This window comes from Rana temporaria, chromosome 5 (genome assembly GCF_905171775.1).
Source record: "Rana temporaria chromosome 5, aRanTem1.1, whole genome shotgun sequence".
In the NCBI taxonomy this organism is placed as follows: domain Eukaryota; kingdom Metazoa; phylum Chordata; class Amphibia; order Anura; family Ranidae; genus Rana; species Rana temporaria.
In genome coordinates, this window is record NC_053493.1 from 109,717,358 (window position 1) to 109,738,628 (window position 21,271).

General features: G+C 46.2%; 1 protein-coding gene across 5 annotated transcripts in view; it reads right to left on the reverse strand.

Moving 5' to 3' along the window:
• The window catches only part of THRB (thyroid hormone receptor beta), a 554,536-nt gene that overhangs the window by 78,722 nt on the left and 454,543 nt on the right, over nt 1-21,271 (reverse strand). The gene's annotated exons all lie outside the window — the stretch shown is intronic.

Sequence of the window (21,271 nt, forward strand, 5' to 3'; positions counted from 1 at the left end):
TCAGATATTCCTATCGTTTGTAGCCCCATCTGAGTTTTTTCATCGGAAATTCTGATAAATTCCATCAGAGTTTATATATAGAACATGTTTTATTTTTCTCTGATGGAATTCTGTTGGAATTCCGATGAGATTTGGCCGGACAAAAGCCTGATCGTGTGTACGTGGCATTAGAGTTCCAATGGGAACATTTATTCTGGTAACCACAGTCCTGGAAGTGTGGGCCTCTGTAAAGGACGTTGTTTGCGCATGTCTGGGACTGACACGCGTGTTTGCCTCTTCGTGCTAACATGGGGGGAAGTGCTTTCAAATTTTTTTTATTTTTTTTTACACTTTATTCCCTGTGATAGCAATAGGCAGTGAATGCCCAGCGTTTCTGATTTTGTAGACCATAGAAATGATTGGAGTCATTCCAGTCTCTGATTAGCTCTATGGTCAGCTGGAAAAATTGCCGGTTGCACTCTTGGGTTCCCTAGTGGGACGGGAGAGCCTAAAAGAGCCGCGCAAAGTGGCGGGAGGGGGGATGTCCACTCCCACTGCTTGTAAAGCAATCCATCAGTTAATTAACCACTACGATTTAGTTTTTTTGATTTACAAGGAAGCCGACTGCCAGCTGAATAAAACCATACTGGGATGAAGCCTGCAGACATCATCCCCGTATAACCACTCAAAGTCCAGAGACGTACCGGTACTGGTCAAAATGTCTGTTCAAAAACAAACCAAAAAAATGTAGAGAGCTCTAAAGAAAAGCAAGCATAATATTATTCAACCAGGAACATTACAGCTTTCTAAATTCAAAATCAAGAACCATTTTTAGCCCATTTGATTCATGAAATCAGATTAAAAATGCTCATTTGTTTCTGAAGTTAAGCATCCAGAGGACTGTGGTTATTTTATTTTTATTTATTACCAGTATTTAAATAGTACCAATATATTATGCAGCACTTTACTGAGAACATAGATCCTTTCACATGAAATTAAAAGGAAATTAAAGGAAATGCCTTCATCTATCACTCCATGCAGTTTTTTTAAGCTGATCCCCTGTCAGCCTCTGGCTAATTTAACATACTTTGGTTTATGGTACATAAGGGATAAAGTGGCCAAAGCTTCCTCAAAAACGTGCACTTTTATCCATTTAGTTACCTAGTAAAAAGTGACATTCAGCTTTAAACATTTCCCAGTATAAATGGATCAGCTGGATACATTATCAAATCTTGCAGAGGTTGAAAGCTGGCAATTTAGATATTTTACAAGAAAATAGGCAATTTCACTATTTTCTAAACTCCTTTAAAGCTGGAAAAATGTGAAGAGTGCTTAAATCCCCCCAGTTTACAGCATGTACACATTTTAAACATTCCCAATGTGTATTGCAAGAAAAGTACTAAAATATTCTACAAGAGGCTTATGAAATGCCCAACTGTAGACCTTTCTGTATATTTGTTCTAGGAACCATTTAGCTTCTATCTTTCATTTTTCCGGGGCATGTTATGAAATATAGAGAAGACAATGACTGGCTGCTAGCATGTGAACACGGGCTTTATTTCAGTTTGATACTTCATGCAAAGGTCACTGTCATCTGTTCGAGTCAATGAGGCTGAACTGCATAAGTATATGGTTGTATTTTTTTTTAGAAGATTGCTATTGTTTTTCTTAATATAGGGTCAGCACTAAGGATGCTTGCAAGCTCTCCTTCACTGCATAAACACACACACTTGGACTATGTACAGTACGGCGGGGATGGGTCCTGGGTTATAGATTTGTATCCCCACTTTTTAGATTATGATCCCTTTATGGGGGACAATTTGACTACAGTCTTGGAGTACTCAGTGGTTCTCACTCATGCAAGGTGGGGAATCCCGTGGGAAAGGGGTAAACTGACTGCGGGGGTATCGCTACACGTGGGGGCTCGTCCGGGATTATCGGCTGTTGCCATTGACAACCAAAGAAAGTATGAGTGTGATCTACTAAGGAGCGAAGAGTGTTCGCCCGTGTGTGAAAACTGTCCAGAGGTGAAGGAATTAACCTTGCATTACTGAACCTGGGCGTGCGCGCAGTTCAGCACGCGCCAGCAATGTGCCTGAGAAAGTTTTCCAAGTGGGAGGAGCCACCCTTCCCTGCGTGCAAAATGCATGGCAATTTTGCGCCATTTACAACGGGAACGCCCTTTGGCGCACCAAATCGTCAGAACCATGTTTCTCCTTGGCCAGAGCAGTTCCACGATGGAAGTATCCGAGATCCCAAGGGCCCGGGTCGCCTTGAGGTGCCCTTATACTGTGCCGGAGATGCCTACTGAGTCTATGGGGCATGGCGTGCCCGTGACAGACACGGGGATCCGGCTGTCTACGGCCGGGCAGTTCGTGTTGCTGTCATCCAGGGGATCGAGATGTTGGGCCTCCTGTGCCCCAGGTGCGAGAAGCTGGCGGTTCATCCCCTGCCCTTTGCTGGGAATGTCAGGCACCCTTGTTCTACACACTATTATTACTATTCACGACATCACTGTTTTTTGCCGGTTTTGGTGTCAGCACTGGATTTATAACTTTTCTTCACATTATTTATTGACTTTAAATCATCATTTTTAGTCTTTATTTCATTTTTATCAATCTCACTATTCCCACCCTTTACATCTTAGCCGTGGATGTTATGAAGGGCTTTTGAGGAAAAATAGGAGTGGAACACACATATTGGATTCCTTTTGTCAATATCCATACGTTGCTGTGCGTTATTTGACATTTATTTTTTAGTTTCTTCCACTGGCAAGCGCCATTACACACCCCTCTTTACATATGTCATTTGGTGCGTGAGCACTGTTTTGGTAGTGGCTGCTGCTTTCTTAATTTATTATTTACTTAATTGTGTCGATATTTTAAATTGATTATTACTTAGTTGCTTATGGTTAGGTTGGTTTTGCGCATTAGTTCCCACCCTTGTTCGCCACCCTGCCGATGGTTCGGCCCCCGCGGGACTACTATGTGGATGGGTCCTCCGGAGCTGTAAACACACAGGCGGAGACAGAATCTTTGGGAAATTGGAGAGCCATAGGTTCATCCCTGGAGGTCTCCCTGCCAGCTGCCTGGACTGTTCAATCCCAGGAGGTAGGCCCACTGGGAGAGAAGAGGGGACCTGTTGATTTTGTGGCCCGCGTGCAGGCCGAGGCCATTAACGAGACAGATTTAGTCAACGCGGTCTCTGTACAGTGCGGGTCCATCGGAGTGAAGCCTCATCGACTAATTGATTGGGGAGCGTTCCGAGGGACCATTCGATCCAACTCGACCGCCACATCGCTAAACTATCTCCCCGCCGGAGCGGAGGAGACCGACACCTCTGAGTGGGAGTTCTGGTCGGGTGATTCCATTGTTGACGGGGATGACTTACCCAATCACCTATTTGAGCCCCAATTCCCGGAACAGCAGGGTTTCGGGGAATGCTGGGGCCCCGGACGGAGACGAAGACAGAGGCGCCCGGCCCGGAGCAGTTCCTGCGGGCCTGCTGGCCCTTGTATGCCTTGAGGAGCTGGTGAGCTTTGTGTTTCTTTTTTGAGTGAGTTATCAGCTCACTGCTCCTCCAATATGCCCGTGTTGTGCCGTTGCACATAGAGCCCTGCTTAAAGTTGGGTGGGATGCTCAGTCGGGGCATTCACCCAGAAGAGGGAGGTTACGGATAAGTATGCCCACTCATTGACTGTGTTCCTTTATTGTCCCAGTTCCCCTATTCCCCCTACTCCTCCAGAACCACATAGACTTATTTTGTGCAGAACTCTCTGGGGAGTAGGTTCAGTCAGTTAGAGTGGAGGTCTGTGAACGTTGGAGGTACAGCATGGGAAGATCTGGTTGGAAAAGAAGGGCTATTCTTTTTTTTTTTTTCCTCTTTGCTGCTATTTCCGCACTTGTGACTTTTTTTTTCTCTCTCTCTCCTCCTTTTAATTAAGTGAACTGTTGCAGTACCAGCGCACTGACCATTAGGGTCAGTGCTCTGCACCGTTACTTTAAGAGACAATGCCATTACTGATGTGTGGATTAAATTTTTTTTTCTCCCACTCACTCTGCATAAAATGCCTTTTACTAGTACTTGCAGGTTTATGGTATTTGGAGAGGGTTTCACGTTCAGGTTCGAGCGTGCAGCCCTGATCCATAGTAACATGTTAGGATGCATGTCTTACATTGTTTTTGTGTGTATCACATGTTTTTTTTCTTTATACATACAGTTTTTTTTTCCTTTGGACCCACCTGTTGTCCACTGCGGAGAATGGGCAGTCTGATGACAGGGTTGTGTATGTGTGTATGTCTACAACATTGAAATGTAATGCCGTTTTTACAAATGTGTTTTTCTCTTCTTTCTTTACTTTCTTGTTGTTCAGTATCAGGCCCGCATTCGGGATCGAATGCTTTTGGACACTGGGGACAGTGTCAACTCAAATGGGAGGAGTATGTAGTGCCCCCCTACTTTCAGTACGGGCGTTACACTAAAATTAGTGGGGAATGGGAGGCTTAATCACTCCCATTCACGAATTATGGAAATTTAGGCTGCTGACAATTCTGTAGGTCAGTCTGCGTGCCAGGGGTGCGTTGACACCCCTGGGCGGCAGTTGGCGCTAGAGGGGTTCTGGAGGATCCACCTCCTTTCAGCAGCCAATCAGGGTTTTTTTTCCCTCGTTGGGCATGCTGGGAGGGGAGATATATCTGTGGCGGCCGCTTTTGGCAGGTTGTTCTTGCGGGGCCCGAGTTCCAGGTGTGGTACCCACCTTCAGGGTACGCACATCCATGGGCCCCACCAACGCGTCCTGCCATGCCGAGGTCGTGCATCATGCACCTTAATTAGGGAGGGACCCCAGTGGCTTGCTGGGTCCCAGACTGTTGCTGAGAGGATCCCGGGCTGGGAGCTGTGCGGTGGGAATTGGCTCGGGAGAGCCTAGAACCAAAGGTTGTCTGGAAGGCCTGGACGAACCACCGGGGATCCAGTCGCTGCACTGTATTGCAGGTGTGCTTAAGCTGTCAGTGGGTGACATTGATTGAACTGACTGGGAGGATCTACTCAAACTGATTTTTCTAAATCCTAAATTGTCCAGCCTGTGGCAGAGGCCCTGAGGCAGGCCTGTGGCAGAGGCCTGTATCCTCCCAGTGATTTTTTGCAAGTGGCACTCCGGTTGCCAGGCCTGAGATAACTGCCTGTCCGGGGGGACTTTACCCACCCTGACTGGGTGGCGATGAATTGGTCTGCATCATTGCTGAGAGCAGGTTTGCTCTCTCCTAACATCTAAAGGCCTGATACTAAAGTTCCTCTACGCTCATCAGCCTTTTTCCTGTCGTGTGCCCTGTTGATGTTGGCCAGTTTGGGCCTTGGAATAAAGCTTTGAAACTGAATTTGTGTCTGGATATTTGCTCTTTATTCACACTCACAGAAGTCACCCCTAGACCAAGTCAAGAAGGTAACCTAGAAAGCTGATCCTGAATCAAAAAGCGGCTCCTGCCGGGGTATCGCTACACGTAAATGACCCAAACAGCTCTACAACTGTCCCATTACTTTTACAGGGCTCGGAACAGGCCTCCCCTCACCATTCCCAGGCTCTCCTGTTCCAACTCTGTAAACGGTCAGGTTAGCTAATCACAGAGGAGGTGAGGGAACACCAGTTCCCCCACCTCCTCTATGACAAATGAAGCCAGAGGCAATGAGCATTTAGTAACTTCTGATTTCAGTGCTTTGTTATTATTCTTATTCTTATACAGGATTTATATAGCGCCAACAGTTGCAGCGCTTTACAACATGAGGGCAGACAGTAGAGTTACAGTACAAATTTTACACAGGATAAATCAGTGGGCCCTGCTCATTAGAGCTTACAATCTAGGAGTGAGGGTCAAGTAATACAAAAGGTAATAGCTGATGGGGATAAGCTGATGAAGAAAATAAAAGTACAGTTGTTAGGTGGAGGCAGAATAGGCTTCTCTGAAGAGAAGGGTTTTCAGGGATCGTGGACAGAGAAGGAGATAGTCAGACAGATTGGGGTAGGGAGTTCCATAGGATGGGCAAGGCTCTGGAAAAGTCCTGGAGGTGAGCATGGGAGGAGGTGACAAGGGAGCAGGAGGTCTTTGGAGGAATGAAGATGACACTTAGGTTGTTATTTTGAGACTAGGTTAGTGATGTAGCTGGGGGCCAAGTTGTGGATGGCAGCAGCATTTATGATGGACTGAAGGGGCAAAAGCCTATGTAAACGTAATCCAGTGAGGAGGGAGTTGCAGTAGTCGAGGCAAGAGATTATCGGGGAGTGGTTTGTGGTGTCACTGTGTTCTGCTGGCTTGGAGGTCAGAGGAGGAAACAGAGGTCTCATAAACTCCTGATAACAACACAAAGAATACCTCCCACTGTCCCCTTATATGAGCAATAAAGTTGAATAAAAAAAATGTAAAAAAGTATTGAAACTATTTTAAATAAAATAATAAACAAAATTTAAAGCACAGATGTACCACTGTGCATATGAAAATGTGCATGTGGGTCTCGCACACATATGTATGTAAACAGTGATTGCACCACACGTGAGGTATCAGCATGAATGTCAGAAAGCAAAAATTCCATCACTTGCATTTAACTCCAAAATGGTAATCTGTAAATGTTTTAGAACGTAGCCTATGGATAATTTAGGTACCATGGTTTGTCACCATTTCACAGGCATGCACAATTTTAAATCTTGACATATTTGGCATCTTTTTACTCATACATTATCTTTTATATTTTACCAAGAAAAATTGGTTTGTGTGCACTAAAATTGTGTATTTCTTCCTGATAATTTGCAATCGATAAACAGTTGCGCAAATATTGAGCGATATAAAAAATTGCAACAAATTATTCTCCAAGGCCTTTGCTTTTAGAAAACATATAAGGTTTGGGGGGTTTAAAGTAATTTGCTAGCAAACAAATGTTGCATTTATAATGTGAGAAATGTCAAAATTGCCCAGGATGGCAAATAGTTACAGAGGAACAAAAGCTCCGGAAATTGTTCCCAAAAAAGGTAGACATGGGGCAGAGGACAAGTCACAAGCATTACCGTGGTCTCCTTGCAGCTGAACTCTTCAAATCTTCTAAGACAGGAGTGTCCTTGAATGAGACCCAACACCAAATCTTAAAGGGGTTGTAAAGGTACAATTTTTCCTAAATAGCTTCCTTTACCTTAATTCAGTCCTCCTTCACTTACCTCATCCTTCCATTTTGCTTTTAAATGTCCTTATGTATCGCTACCCCCGAAGGAGCCGCTGATTTGTTGTTGGGATCGGCATTTTAAGTTACCTTAATGTGGTCTAGGGGTGCAGTTGGAGAACAAAGCAGTTAGCGAAGGTCCAGACAGTAAATAAAGGTTTTCCAATGCTTTATTTCCTGGCCAACACGGCCAATATCAACATCAAATAGGAAGAGCAGGTTGATGAAGAGAAAGGGAGAACCTTGCGGTATCAGGCCTGGATATGAACCGAGCAGTCATTTTTGAGCACATGACACCTGTCACAGATATACTCTCCCCCGGCATGCCCCATGAGGGAAAACTCCTCTGATTGGCTGCTAGGGAAAACTTGCTCTGCCAGAACCCCTCTGGTGCCAACTGCTGACCAGGGATGGTACCGAATCCCTGGAGCACAAACTGACCCAGTGGACATTTCTGGAGCGACAGAAGTCCAAATTTAGCAATCTGTGAATGGGAGCAAAATAACTCTCCCATTCCCCACTAACTTTAGCGTAGTGCCCATACTGAAAGTAAGGGGGCGCTACACTTATTTCTTTTGAGAAATCCTCACTTCCAGTTCTTCTGTCTTTAACTCCACACAGTAATGCAAGGCTTTCTCCCTGGTGTGGAGAAAGCCTCTTATGGGGGGAGGGGGCGAGCAGGAGTGTCAGGATGCCCACTAACACACAGCTCCTTTCTCTATCTGCAAAGTAGAGAGTGTCCTGACTTGCCTGCTCTCCCCCTCAAGAGGCTTTCTCCTTACCAGGGAGAGAGCCTCGCATTACTGTGTGGAGTTACAGACAGAAGAACAGGAAGTGAGGATTTCTCAGAAAAAAGGACATTTAAAAGCAAAATCGAATGATGAGGTAAGTGAAGGAGGACTGCACTAGGGTAAAGGAAGCTATTTAGGGATTTTTTTTTTTACCTTTACAACCCCTTTAACCTTCCTTAAAAAAATTTTTTTGGGGGGGGGGGGGGGGTTGTAAAAATGTGTTTACACTTAGTGAACACATGCAACTGAAGAAGAAAAATTTAACAGTGTCTCTTTATTGGACTTTTATAAGTTTTATTTTCCCAAAATCAAATAGCCCACTGTTCAAAATCAATCCTTATTCATGTCATCAGTTTTCGGCAGCAACTATATTTATGAGCTGAAAATAGAACAAAAGGCTCATAGTACAGGTACCTTAATTACCAAAACAATAAAAAATATTGTTAAAAGTTGCGTTCACAACTGTTGGGATGTCATGCCTGATACAGGCTTCTGTTTGTGATTGCAACTTTTTACATTGTTTTTAATTGTTTTGATAGTCAAGGTAAGTGCACTATGAGCTTCTGCGCTCTCTCTCTTTTGTTCTATTTACAGCTTCCATTACCCGGTGGTGTGTTTTGAAAGCATCAAGGCTTTTGGATTTTGGTTATCACGCTTAAACAAACTTTTATCTTTCTCTTTGACTTCAAGGTTGGCCACGCAGTGACTCTAGTTGTTAGCGCAATTACTAGTTGATGGTGTTTTAGTATATTTGTGAGCAACTTTTTTGAAGGATGAAGCACATGATGGGCAAAATTACAACCAAAATATCTAATGAGCACCTTGAGAATTCATCGGGATTTGCTACCACATCCATCCAACAAGATATTGATCAGTTAGTTAATGATATCCGATGAAGCTGACTTTCATCAGTCTTGCCTACACACCATCAGTTAAAAATCCGATCGTGTCCAACGCGGTGACGTAAAACACAACGACGTGCAGAGAAACATGAAGTTCAATGCTTCCGAGCATGCGTTGACTTGATTCTGGATTTTTGACCGATGGATTTCCCCACAGACGATCATTTTTTTCTATCGGTTTTTTAACCATCAGAAGATTTTAAAACAGGTTCTACTTTTTTTCACCGATGGAAAAAAAAAATTATGGGGCCCACACACGATCGGTTCGTCTGATGAAAACGGTCCATCGAACCGTTTTCATCAGACAAACCGATCGTGTGTACAGGGCATAACAGTCGTGTCCTGAATCTCAAACAGCAGATACACAGCTATGTGACTGTATGCACAGTGCCTAGGCACCTTCACATGTCAGGAAACGCAGTGATAGTTTTCAGAAGAAATTATTAGACAAAGGGGGTTATTTACGAAAGGCAAATCCGTAAATGTAGATACGAGGGGGGACATGCAAGCTTGCACATGATTGGATAATAAAATCAGCAGAGCTTCCCCCAACTTTAGATCTACCCCTTAGATTTACAGTGACTGCACTTCCAAGTGCACTTTCAGTGCAATTTCAAGTGCACTTGTAGTTTGCACTTGTAGTGCAAAGTGGATTTGCCTTTTGTAAATAACTCCCAAAGGTTACATTTTCAGGGTAATTCTGAAGCCCCATACACACTATCACTTTTCCTGCAGGTTTTTGTCTTCAGGTTTACCAAAACCATTTAATATGAGGTCAAACCTCAAGAGTTTCAATTTGTATGCAATCAGGCAGGCCCTTGTACTACATGGTTTTGGTAAACCCGAAGAGAAAAACCTGCAGGAAAACATATAGGGCCTGATTTACCAAGCCTTTACTCCATGACTCATGGAGTAAAAGCAGGAGTAGCAGCCGTTTGGCCATTTACTAAAGAAATACGCTGCTAGTGCAGTGTATTTCCCTAGTTACTAATGTGCTCCGTGCGCCCAGGAGAGGGTGCATTGTGCACCAGTACAGACCTGGCGCACGGCACATTAAACTATAAATTGCGGGGGTTTGGGCGGGAGTTTATTAAGGGGGGAGGTGGGGGGATGCAGGGGAAGTGAAGTGACATGTGTTTTGAAGTGTTTGGCGGGCCGAATTGAAAGGGAAAGTGTTTTTTGAAAACAGATCCCCGTACGCTTGCACAGTGCGCCTGAACCTCGGGAGGTTCATTTGCATACTGGGCATGCGCAGAGAGAAAAGTCAGGGATTCCCGTGCGCCCTGTCAGTACGCCGTGAAAATCTTGGTAAATACCAAGCGGCGTACCCGTGAATGCGCTGCGTGACGCGGCGCACGGGAATCTCCGAGCTGTTTTCAGCCCTGAAGGGGAACTCGGCGCCAAATTTCAAACTTGAAATCGGCGCGGGTCCCCCTTCAGGGCTACATTAGGCTCTTAGGCTTGGTCCGGAACGTGAGGGGTTAAACCCACGCCGATTCGGCGCGGGGGTCCCCCCCAGATCCAAACCAAGCCCTCATCCCAAGCATGCAGTCTGGCCCGGACAGGAATGGGGGAGGGGACGAGCGAGCGGCCCCCCCCCTCCTGAGCCGTACCAGACCGCATGCCCTCAACATGGGGGAGTGTGTGCTGTGGGGGAGGGGGGCACTGCCCCCCCACCCCAAAGCACTCTTGCCCCCATGTCGATAGGGACAAGAGCCTCTTCCCGACAACCCTTGCCGTTGGTTGTCGGGGTATGCGGGCGGGGCTAATCGGAATCTGCGAGCTCCCTTTAATAAGGGGGCCCCCAGATGCCGGACCCCCACCCTATGTGAATGAGTATGGGGTACATCGTACCTCTACCCATTCACATGGGGGAAATGTAAAGTAAAAAAAAAACACCACACAGAATAAAATATTTTATTAATCTGCTCCGGAGCCCCCCCTTTCTTCTTTAGCTCTCTTAGAAGGGGGGGTTTCTTCTCTCCCGATCTTCCGCCGGGACCCTGGGCTTCGGTGATTTCTGCCGGGGGAGGGCGCCATCCCTCGGTCCTCTCCGGAGCCTTCCGCCGGATGCCCCCACCCCATTTAAGCTCTTTTTCATTAGGGAGGGGCATCCGGACTTCGGGGTCTTCTGCCGGGGGATGGCGCCTATCCCCCGGTCTTTCCGGTGCCTTCCGCCAGGGTTCCGGTCTTCCTGGTCTTCTGCCGGGGGTGCGCCAACTCCCCGGTCTTTTCTCTTCTGTCTTCTCTGCTCCCTCTTCTGCCTGGCTCCCCCGCGGAGCCAGGGCTTTCTTCCGTCTTCTTTCTTCTCTCTTCCTTCTTCTGCCTGTCTCCTCCGGGAGCACAGGGCTTGTCTCCGCTGTCTTCTCCCTTCTCTTCCATTGGATGTTGACACGACGAGGTCCGGCGCTGGAATGCCGTCTGAGCAGTGGGCATGGACTTATATAGGGCAATGCCACCATGTGACCTCAACCCATGTGACATCACATTCCCATCATGCCCAGGGAATGTGATGTCACATGGGTTGAGGTCACATGGTGGCATTACCCTATATAAGTCCATGCCCGCCGCTGACACGGCATGTCAGCGCGGAACCTCGTCGTGTCAACATCGAATGGAAGAGAAGGAAGAAGACAGCGCAGACAAGCCCTGTGCTCCCGGAGGAGACAGGCAGAAGAAGGAAGAGAGAAGAAAGAAGACGGAAGAAAGCCCTGGCTCCGCGGGGGAGCCAGGCAGAAGAGGGAGCAGAGAAAAGACCGGGGAGTTGGCGCACCCCCGGCAGAAGACCAGGAAGACCGGAACCCTGGCGGAAGGCACCGGAAAGACCGGGGGATAGGCGCCATCCCCCGGCAGAAGACCCCGAAGTCCGGATGCCCCTCCCTAATGAAAAAGAGCTTAAATGGGGTGGGGGCATCCGGCGGAAGGCTCCGGAGAGGACCGAGGGATGGCGCCCTCCCCCGGCAGAAATCACCGAAGCCCAGGGTCCCGGCGGAAGATCGGGAGAGAAGAAACCCCCCCTTCTAAGAGAGCTAAAGAAGAAAGGGGGGGCTCCGGAGCAGATTAATAAAATATTTTATTCTGTGTGGTGTTTTTTTTTTACTTTACATTTCCCCCATGTGAATGGGTAGAGGTACGATGTACCCCATACTCATTCACATAGGGTGGGGGGCCGGAATCTGGGGACCCCTTTATTAAAGGGGTCTCTCAGATTCTGATAAGCTCTCCGCCCGCATACCCCGACAACCAACGGCCAGGGTTGTCGGGAAGAGGCTCTTGTCCCTATCGACATGGGGGCAAGAGTGCTTTGGGGTGGGGGGGCAGTGCCCCCCTCCCCCACAGCACACACTCCCCCATGTTGAGGGCATGTGGTCTGGTATGGCTCAGGAGGGAGGGGGGCGCTCGCTCGTCCCCACCCCCATTCCTGTCTGACCAGACTGCGTGCCTGGGATAAGGGCTTGGTTTGGATCTTGGGGGGGGGGGGGCACGCTATTTTTTTGGGCCCCGGTTTAACCCCTTATGTTCCAGACCAAGCCTAAGAGCCTGGTATGCACCTGGAGGGAACCCACCTTATTTTTTTTGGGGGGGTCTGGAGTTCCCCTTCATGAACAGCGATCTGTCATTTACACATGTCAGTCCCATCCCCCCCCCCTACAGTTAGAACACACCCAGGGAACATATTTAACCCCTCCCTCGCACCTAGTGTTAACCCCTTCCCTGCCAGTGGCATTTTTTGAGTAAGCAATGCATTTTTTACAGCACTGATCGCTGAAAAATGCCAATGGTTCCAAAAAAGTGTTCGATGTGTCCGCCATAATGTCGCAGTACCGATAAAAATCGCTGATCGCCCCAATAACTAGTTAAAACAACAAAAAAAAAAAATTTGTAGACGCTATACCTTTTGCAAAAACCAAACACTAAACGCTATTTGCGATTTTTTGGAACCAAAAAGATGTAGAATACGTATCGGCCTAAACTGAGGGGTTTTTTAGTTTTTTGAATATATATTTTTGGGGATATTTATTATAGCAAAAAGTAAAAAGAATTTTTACATATGTGGGCGGGACTTACGCAAGTCCCGCCCACATATATAAACATCGTTCAAACCACACATGTGAGGTATTGACGCGTGCGTTAGAGCGAGAGCAATACTTTTACCACTAGACTTTCTTTGTAACTATAAACTGGTAACCTGGAAAAAAAAATAAAAGGTCGCCTATGGGGATATTCACGGAATTCATTTTGGCCCCATTGCAGGAGTGTTTCCAATAGTAAAGCGTGACATGTAAGGTATCTATTTACTCAGTGTAACATCATCTTTCACATTATCCCCAAAAATTGGGCTCACTTTTGTGTTTTGTTAATTTTTAACCACTTGAGCCCGGACCATATTTCTGGTCAATGACCGGGCAAGTTTTTGTCATTCGGCGCGGCGTCGCTTTAACTGACAATTGCGCAGTCGTGCGACGTGGCTCCCAAACTAAATTGGCAACCTTTTTTTTCACACAAATAGATTATTAAATGTGCGTGTTTACTTCTGTCTTTAACACCTCCCCTTCAGGCTGGAAAGCATCAGATCAGGGGAAACAAAAAAAAAAAGCTCTCATTCCATTGCAGCTTGGTTCCTACATGTGTGATGAACTGAGCATGCTCAAACACTTAGAAAAAAAATATCCTTTCTTTTTAAAAGGTGAAAAACACTCATTGGATGCTCATAGAGCGTGGTTTGGGTTAATTGCAGGTGTGCCCAATTACAAGCTCACCCAAACTAGAGACTGCAATTTGGTCATGTGATTTCAATTGCTTCATTACTAGCACTGTTATAAAAAGCTTGGATCGATCATTCCTCAGCTGCCCTCAGAAGGGGCAGGCTGGCAGAAATGCTGTTGCTAAACACAAATGTGGTTTGTTGCATGGGTTTTGTTTTATTTTGCCAATGGTTTTGGTTTATTTTTAAATAATGTTCACTTTGATGTATTTGTCTATGTGGCCTTATTTTATGAAAAATGTGTAAAGCTATGGTTAATTAGAATTTTGAAATGTATTTTTGTTTGTTTGTCTTTTTTTGCTTTCCTTGTTTTGTTGACCAATAAAAATTACTTTAAAATTGTTAAGTTTGTCTTTTGTTACTTTTTCATGCTACATATGTTGACAGCTGCAGCTGAACTAGGTTTGGGCCTAACAAATTATGTGTGATTTTTGTCTAAGCTTCTTTCCTGGTGTGTAATCATGAAATGTTTGCCATGTTTATTCTCCCTGACTTTAAAGACAAAAACTGGTAAGTATTTTATTTATTCTGCAGTGGTCCTCAGCCCTCAAGTACCCCCGACAGGACATGTTTTGGGGATTTCTCTTATCAAGAATTGCTGTCCAGACTATTTTAAAGCACATGTGCAAGATGAAGGAAAACCTGCAAACATGGCCTGTGGGGGGGGGGGTTTGCTATTGGTGGACAGGCTTGACGTGCTGATTTACAGCACTGTGCTTAAATCTAGCGCAAGGCAATCCTATTCAAATTGTGGGTGTTTGAGGGAAGCCAAGTGAGTGTTAGAACCCCTGCTTTGTGTTTTTTTATTTTTGTGTTGAGCTTTGTGTCCCTTTTCTTAAAATTGGCTTCACTTCCTGTCACACAGCTGAACAGGAAGTGAGGTTAAAACCCTACCAGTGTCATTTCTTGGACACCGGTCAATCTAACTAGTGTCCCCATTAAGCAAATTGCACTCCAGCACTGCTGTGTACACCCCAAATCATGGGTCTTCAAACTACGGCCCTCCAGTTGTTCAGGAACTACAATTCCCATCATGCCTAGTCATGTCTGTGAATGTCAGTGCATTACAAGGCCTCATGGGATGTGTAGTTCTACAACAGCTGGAGGGCCGTAGTTTGAGGATCCCTGCCCCAAATGATTATTTAGTTTGGGGTTTAGTAAAGGCAAAGCCACTCTGCAGTACAAGCATAGTTGCTGAAAATCAGAGAGGAAGCACTGATGGTTTTAACATCCAATCCTGTAGAAGCAAAGTTGTTTTGTTTTCTTCCTTGCTTTGCACTTGTAGGAGTGGATTTGCCTTTAGTAAATGGACCCCAAAGTCCAAGATCCCTAATAATTTGGGGTGTACACAGCAAAATGCTAGAGTGCAATTTACATAATGGGAAACTATTTAGATTGATCTCTGTGTCCCCAAGAAAAGATATTAGTAAGGTTTTACCCTCACTTCCTGTTTGGCTATGTGACAGGAAGTGAATGAATTAGAAAGGGTGAAGACACCTCACAAATGTTGTCACTATCAGGGGTGCAGACATCCCCAAAAAAATGAGCAGATAATACTTATTTGCAAATTAATAATTTTTTAGTTAACATTGGGTGGGGTGCTCTAACACACATTCCTACATATTAGCAACGCTCTATCCTGGCCTATTGGCATGGTTATATTTTCTTAAGGCTCTCAATAAAACTCTATGAAATTTGTGCTTAAACTAGAACCAGGGGCGGACTGACAACTCATGGGGCCCCTGGGCAATAGAAGATTATGGGGCCCCTCTGGCTTACAGATGACCACCACGCCAGGAGGTAGTGCAGAGGCGGGCAGCTAAAATCTTGGGATATTCACATTAAAAGCATGTCATTTTCGGACATATCAGGGACAGATCTAAAAAAAACACAGATTTTTACATACTGTCCCTGGTTTTACTGAGCCTGGCAACCCGGATGGGGCCCCCTAGTGGCATGGGGCCCTCGGGCAGTGCCCGAGTGACTCAATGGTCAGTCCGCCCCTGACAAGAACTATAATCAACAAGTTTTATTTTCTTTCATTTTGGATAGAGTGAGGGAGGGTTATAGGCCCTGTCAGTTTATTTTGGATTATCTGTGTCCAATTGGGGAGATTTGCCTTCACTTCCTGCCCCATAGCCAAACAGGAAGTGAGAGAAAAACTATGCAAATTAACCACTTCCCGCCCAGCCTATGGCCGATTTACGTCCGGGAAGTGGTTACACAATCCTGACAGGACGTCCTGCAGGATTTCATGCCGCACGCGCCTGTGGGGGCACGCAGCGCGGCGATCGGTGATGCGGGGTGTCAGTCTGACACCCTGCATCTCCGATCTCGGTAAAGAGTCTCTCACGGAGACGGAGACTCTTTACCACGTGATCAGCCGTGTCCAATCACGGCTGATCACGATGTAAACAGGAAGAGCCATCGATGGCTCTTCCTCACTCGCGTCTTACAGACGCGAGTATAGGAGAGCCGATCGGCGGCTCTCCTGACAGGGGGCGTTCGCGCTGATTGTTTATCAGCGCAGCCCCCCCTCGGATCACCACACTGGACCACCAGGGATGCCCACCCTGGACCACCAGGGTGTGCAAAAAAAAAAAAATTATAGAACAAAAAAACAAAAAGCATTAAAAAATAAGAAAAAAGATGCCAATCAGTGCCCACAAATGGGCACTGACTGGGAAAATCAGTGCCACCCCACAGTGCCCATCCATGCACAGTGCCCACCTATCAGTGCCCACCTGTGCCACCCATAAGTATCCATCAGTGCCACCCATAAGTGCCGCCCATAAGTATCCATCAGTGCCACCCATAAGTGCCGCCCATCTGTGCCGCCCATCAGTGCCGCCTATGAGTGCCCATCAGTGCCGCATAGCAGCGCCGCCAATCAATGCCACCTCATCTGTGCCGTCAGTACTACCTCATCGATGTCCATCAGTGCCATCTCATCGGGGCCCATCAGTGCCGCCATATCAGTGCCCGTAATTGAAAGAGAAAAACTTATTTACAAAAAAATTAACCTAAAAAAAGAAAAAGGTTTTTTTGTTTCAAAATTTGCAGTCTTTTTTTAGTTGTTGCGCAAAAAAAAAACACAGAGGTGATCAAATAACAACAAAAGAAAGCTCTATTTGTGGGGAAAAAAGGACGCCAATTTTGTTTGGGTACAGTGTTGTATGACCGCGCAATTGCCATTCAAAGTGCGACAGTGTTGAAAGCTGAAAATTGGCTTGGGCGGGAAGGTGCGTAAGTGCCTGGTATGGAAGTGGTTAAGGGAATCCAGTGCCCCCCCAGAACTAGTGTGTGGGTCCCCTGAAAATTACTGGGCGGGGTTATACAAAAACAGGGTGTGACCTTGACAGGAAGGGGTGGGTCATTTTTCTATTAGGAGGTGCAGATATGTAGTCAGGCCTAGGGCAGAACCAAACCTTAATATACTACTGCATATTAGGGCTTATTTAGACCGGAACCGATTTACAGCGTGTTTTTATATTGTGGGAGGAAACCCACGCAGGCACAGGGAGAACATGCAAACTCCATGCAGATGCTGTCACGGGCGGGATTCGAACCAACGACTCTTTTGCTGCTAGGTCAAAGTGCTATACACTACACCACTGTGGTGAACGAACATGATTGCAGCTGAAAGCATGAGATCTATTTTTTTTTTTTTCAATACCATGCTTTCCAGCCTTATTGACCCCGCCTCTCTCCATAAAGAGGACCTGTCACACACTAGTCCTATTACAAGGGATGTTTACATTCCTTGTAATAGGAAGAAAACTGATCATTTTTTTTTTATTTTTTTATTTCAGTGTAAAACATTATAAAACTAAATAAAAATAAATAAGAAAACCCCAAATAAAAATTTTAAAGCGCCCCGTCGCGACGAGCTCGCGCACAGAAGCAAACGCATACGCGAGTAGCGCCCGCATATGAAAACAGTATTCAAACCACACAAGTGAGGTATCGCCGCGATCGTTAGAGTGAGAGCAATAATTCTAGCCCTAGACCTACTCTGCAACTCAAAAAATGCAACCTGTAGAATTTTTTAAACGTCGCCTATCGAGTTTTTTAAAGGGTAAAAGTTTGACGCCATGCCACGAGCGGGCGCAATTTTTAAGCGTGACATGTTGGGTATCATTTTACTCGGCGTAACATTATCTTTCACAATATAGAAAAAAATTGGGCAAAATGTATTGTTGTCTTATTTTTTAATTCAAAAAAGTGATTTTTATCCAAAAAAAGTGCGCTTGTAAGACCGCTGCGCAAATACGGTGTGACAAAAAGTATTGCAATGACTGCCATTTTATTCCCTAGGATGTCTGCTAAAAAAAAATATATAATGTTTGGGGGTTCTGATTAATTTTCTAGCCAAAAAATTGTGATTTTCACATGAAGGAGAGAAGTGCCAGAATTAACCCGGTGGGCAAGTGGTTAAAGTACTCATGGCTATAAAGAATAGAGTCATTGCTCATTAAAACAAAAAAAAAAAAGGGGGGTCCCTCCAAATTAAATTACCAGGCCCTTCAGGTCTGGAATGGATATTAAGGGGAACCCCGCCGTAAAAACCCCAAAAAAAAAAGACGTGCGGTTCCCGGCAAATATCCATTCCAGACCCTTCAGGTCTGGTGTGGATTTTAAGGGGAACTCCACCCCAAATTGAAAAAAAAATGGCGTGGAGTCCCCCTAAAAATCCACACCAGACCCTTATCCGAGCACGTTGACCTGGCCGGCCGCAGAAAAGAGGGGGGGACAGAGTGCGGCCCCCCCCCCTCTCCTGAACCGCACCAGGCCACATGCCCTCAACATGGGGAGGATGTCCCCATGTTGATGGGGACAAGGGTCTCATCCCCACAACCCTTGCCCGGTGGTTGTGGGGGTATGCGGGCGGGAGGTTTATCAGAATCTGGAAGACCCCTTTAACAAAGGGGACCCCCAGATCCTGACCCCCCCCCTGTGTGAAATGGTAATGGGGTACATTGTACCTCTACCATTTCACCCCAAAAAAAATGTCAAAGTGATAAAAATGACAGTAGCCGGTTTTTGACAAATCTTTTAATAAAGTCTTCTTTTCTTCTTTCCTTCGGGGTTCTTCCGCTGCTTCTTCTCGTCCACATCTTGCCCGACGTCTTCTTCTATCTTCTCAGTCCGTCCTTCCGCCTTCTGGTCCCGCATCTTGCCCGTTGTCTTCTCCGTCCGCCTCCTCGTCCGCATCTTGGGTCTTCTGCGGTCTTCTTCTCGGTCCGCCGCCTTCTCGTCCCCTGCGTTTGAATTGTAATTGGCCGCCGTTTTCCCGCTCCTGGGACCCGCCCCCCTCTGACGCCACAAGTAAACTCCTTAGAAGGTCATGTGCGTCAGAGGGGGGCGGGGTCGCAGAGCGTCACACAGCGGGGGAATTCAATTTCAATCGCGCCGCCCGGAGAAGAAGTTCCCGCCGTGTCACACTCATGTGACCCCGCCCCCCTCTGACGCACATGACCTTCTAAGGAGTTTACTTGTGGCGTCAGAGGGGGGCGGGTCCCAGGAGCGGGAAGACGACGGCCAATTCAAATTCAAACGCTGGGTCCGGAGAAGACACAAGATGCGGACGAGAAGGCTGGCGGACCGAGAAGAAGACCGCAGAAGACACAAGATGCGGGACCAGAAGGCGGAAGGACGGACGGAGAAGATAGAAGAAGACGTCGGGCAAGATGTGGACGAGAAGAAGCAGCGGAAGAACCCCGAAGGAAAGAAGAAAAGAAGACTTTATTAAAAGATTTGTCAAAAACCGGCTACTGTCATTTTTATCACTTTGACATTTTTTTTGGGGTGAAATGGTAGAGGTACAATGTACCCCATTACCATTTCACACAGGGGGGGGGTCAGGATCTGGGGGTCCCCTTTGTTAAAGGGGTCTTCCAGATTCTGATAAACCTCCCGCCCGCATACCCCCACAACCACCGGGCAAGGGTTGTGGGGATGAGACCCTTGTCCCCATCAACATGGGGACATCCTCCCCATGTTGAGGGCATGTGGCCTGGTGCGGTTCAGGAGAGGGGGGGGGCCGCACTCTGTCCCCCCCTCTTTTCTGCGGCCGGCCAGGTCAACGTGCTCGGATAAGGGTCTGGTGTGGATTTTTAGGGGGACTCCACGCCATTTTTTTTTTCAATTTGGGGTGGAGTTCCCCTTAAAATCCACACCAGACCTGAAGGGTCTGGAATGGATATTTGCCGGGAACCGCACGTCTTTTTTTTTTTTGGTTTTTACGGCGGGGTTCCCCTTAATATCCATTCCAGACCTGAAGGGCCTGGTAATTTAATTTGGGGGAACCCCTACACATTTTTTTGTTTGTTTTATGAATGAATCCCTTTAGAATTGTCAGAGCCGACAATTCATTATAGCCGCGTGTGAATTTTTAAATGACTTTTTTCCTTCAGAATGTCACTTTGTGCAGGGGGAGTTCTAAGTGCGGGAAAAATGCGCTATTTCACATGCTGACATTACACCCCCCCTAGGTACGAAATTTAAAGGAATATTTCACTTTTATTGTTTCACTTTAAGAATTATTAATTTCACTGCTCCCGAAAAAACGGCCGTTTTAAAAAATAAAAAAAGCATTGATACATGTTCCCTGGGGCAGGACTGAGGTCCCCAAACACTTTTTAGGACAAAACTTGCAGATTAGCCTTTAAAATGAACACTTTTGATTTCTCCCATAGACTTCTATAGGGAGTTCGGCGCGGCTTTACATATTAGTTTCAATGCGCCGGCTGCTACGCTGGTTCATGCGCCTGATTAAGCCTCCACCCGGAGTACTAATTAATGCATGAACCAGCGCAGCGCACATAGCTTAGTAAATCAGGCCCATAGTGTGTATGGGGCTTTAGGCCCAGTCTCTGTGTTCCCTCTATGTTCCCTTTTTGAGTCCAACATATTCAAAAATTAATACAGAGGGCTGGATTCAGATACAATGGTGTATCTATCCGCCCGGCGTAACATATCTCAGATACGTTACGCCGCTGTAACTTTGGGCGCAAGTTCTGTATTCAGAAAGAAGTTGCACCCTTAGTTACGGCGGCGTAACGTATGTGTGGCGGCATAAGCCCGCCTAATTCAAATGGGGATGTTGGGTGTGTGTTTTACTTAAATTTTACTTGACCCCGCGTTTTTGATGTTTTTTTTGAACGGCGCATGCGCCGTTCGTAAAATATCCCAGTGTGCATTTCTCTAAAGTACGCCGCAAGGACGTATTGGATTTGACGTGAACGTAAATGACGTAAAGCCCTATTCACGTACGACTTACGAAAAATTTCAAAACTCTTTGCGGGAATGACGGCCATACTTAACATTAGTTACGCCTCATATAGCAGGGGTAACTATACGCCGAAAAAAGCCTAACGTAAACAACGTAAAAAATTGCGCTGGCCGAACGTACGTTTCGGAATCGCCGTATCTACCTAATTTGCATATTCCTCGCGTAAACATACGGAAGCGCCACCTATCGGCCAGCCTGAAAATGCAGCCTAAGATACGACGCTATAAGAAACTTACACCTGTCGGATCTTAGGGATATCTATGCGTAACTGATTCTCTGAATCAGGCGCATAGATACGACCTCCCGCACTCAGAGATACGACGGCGTATCAGGTGATACG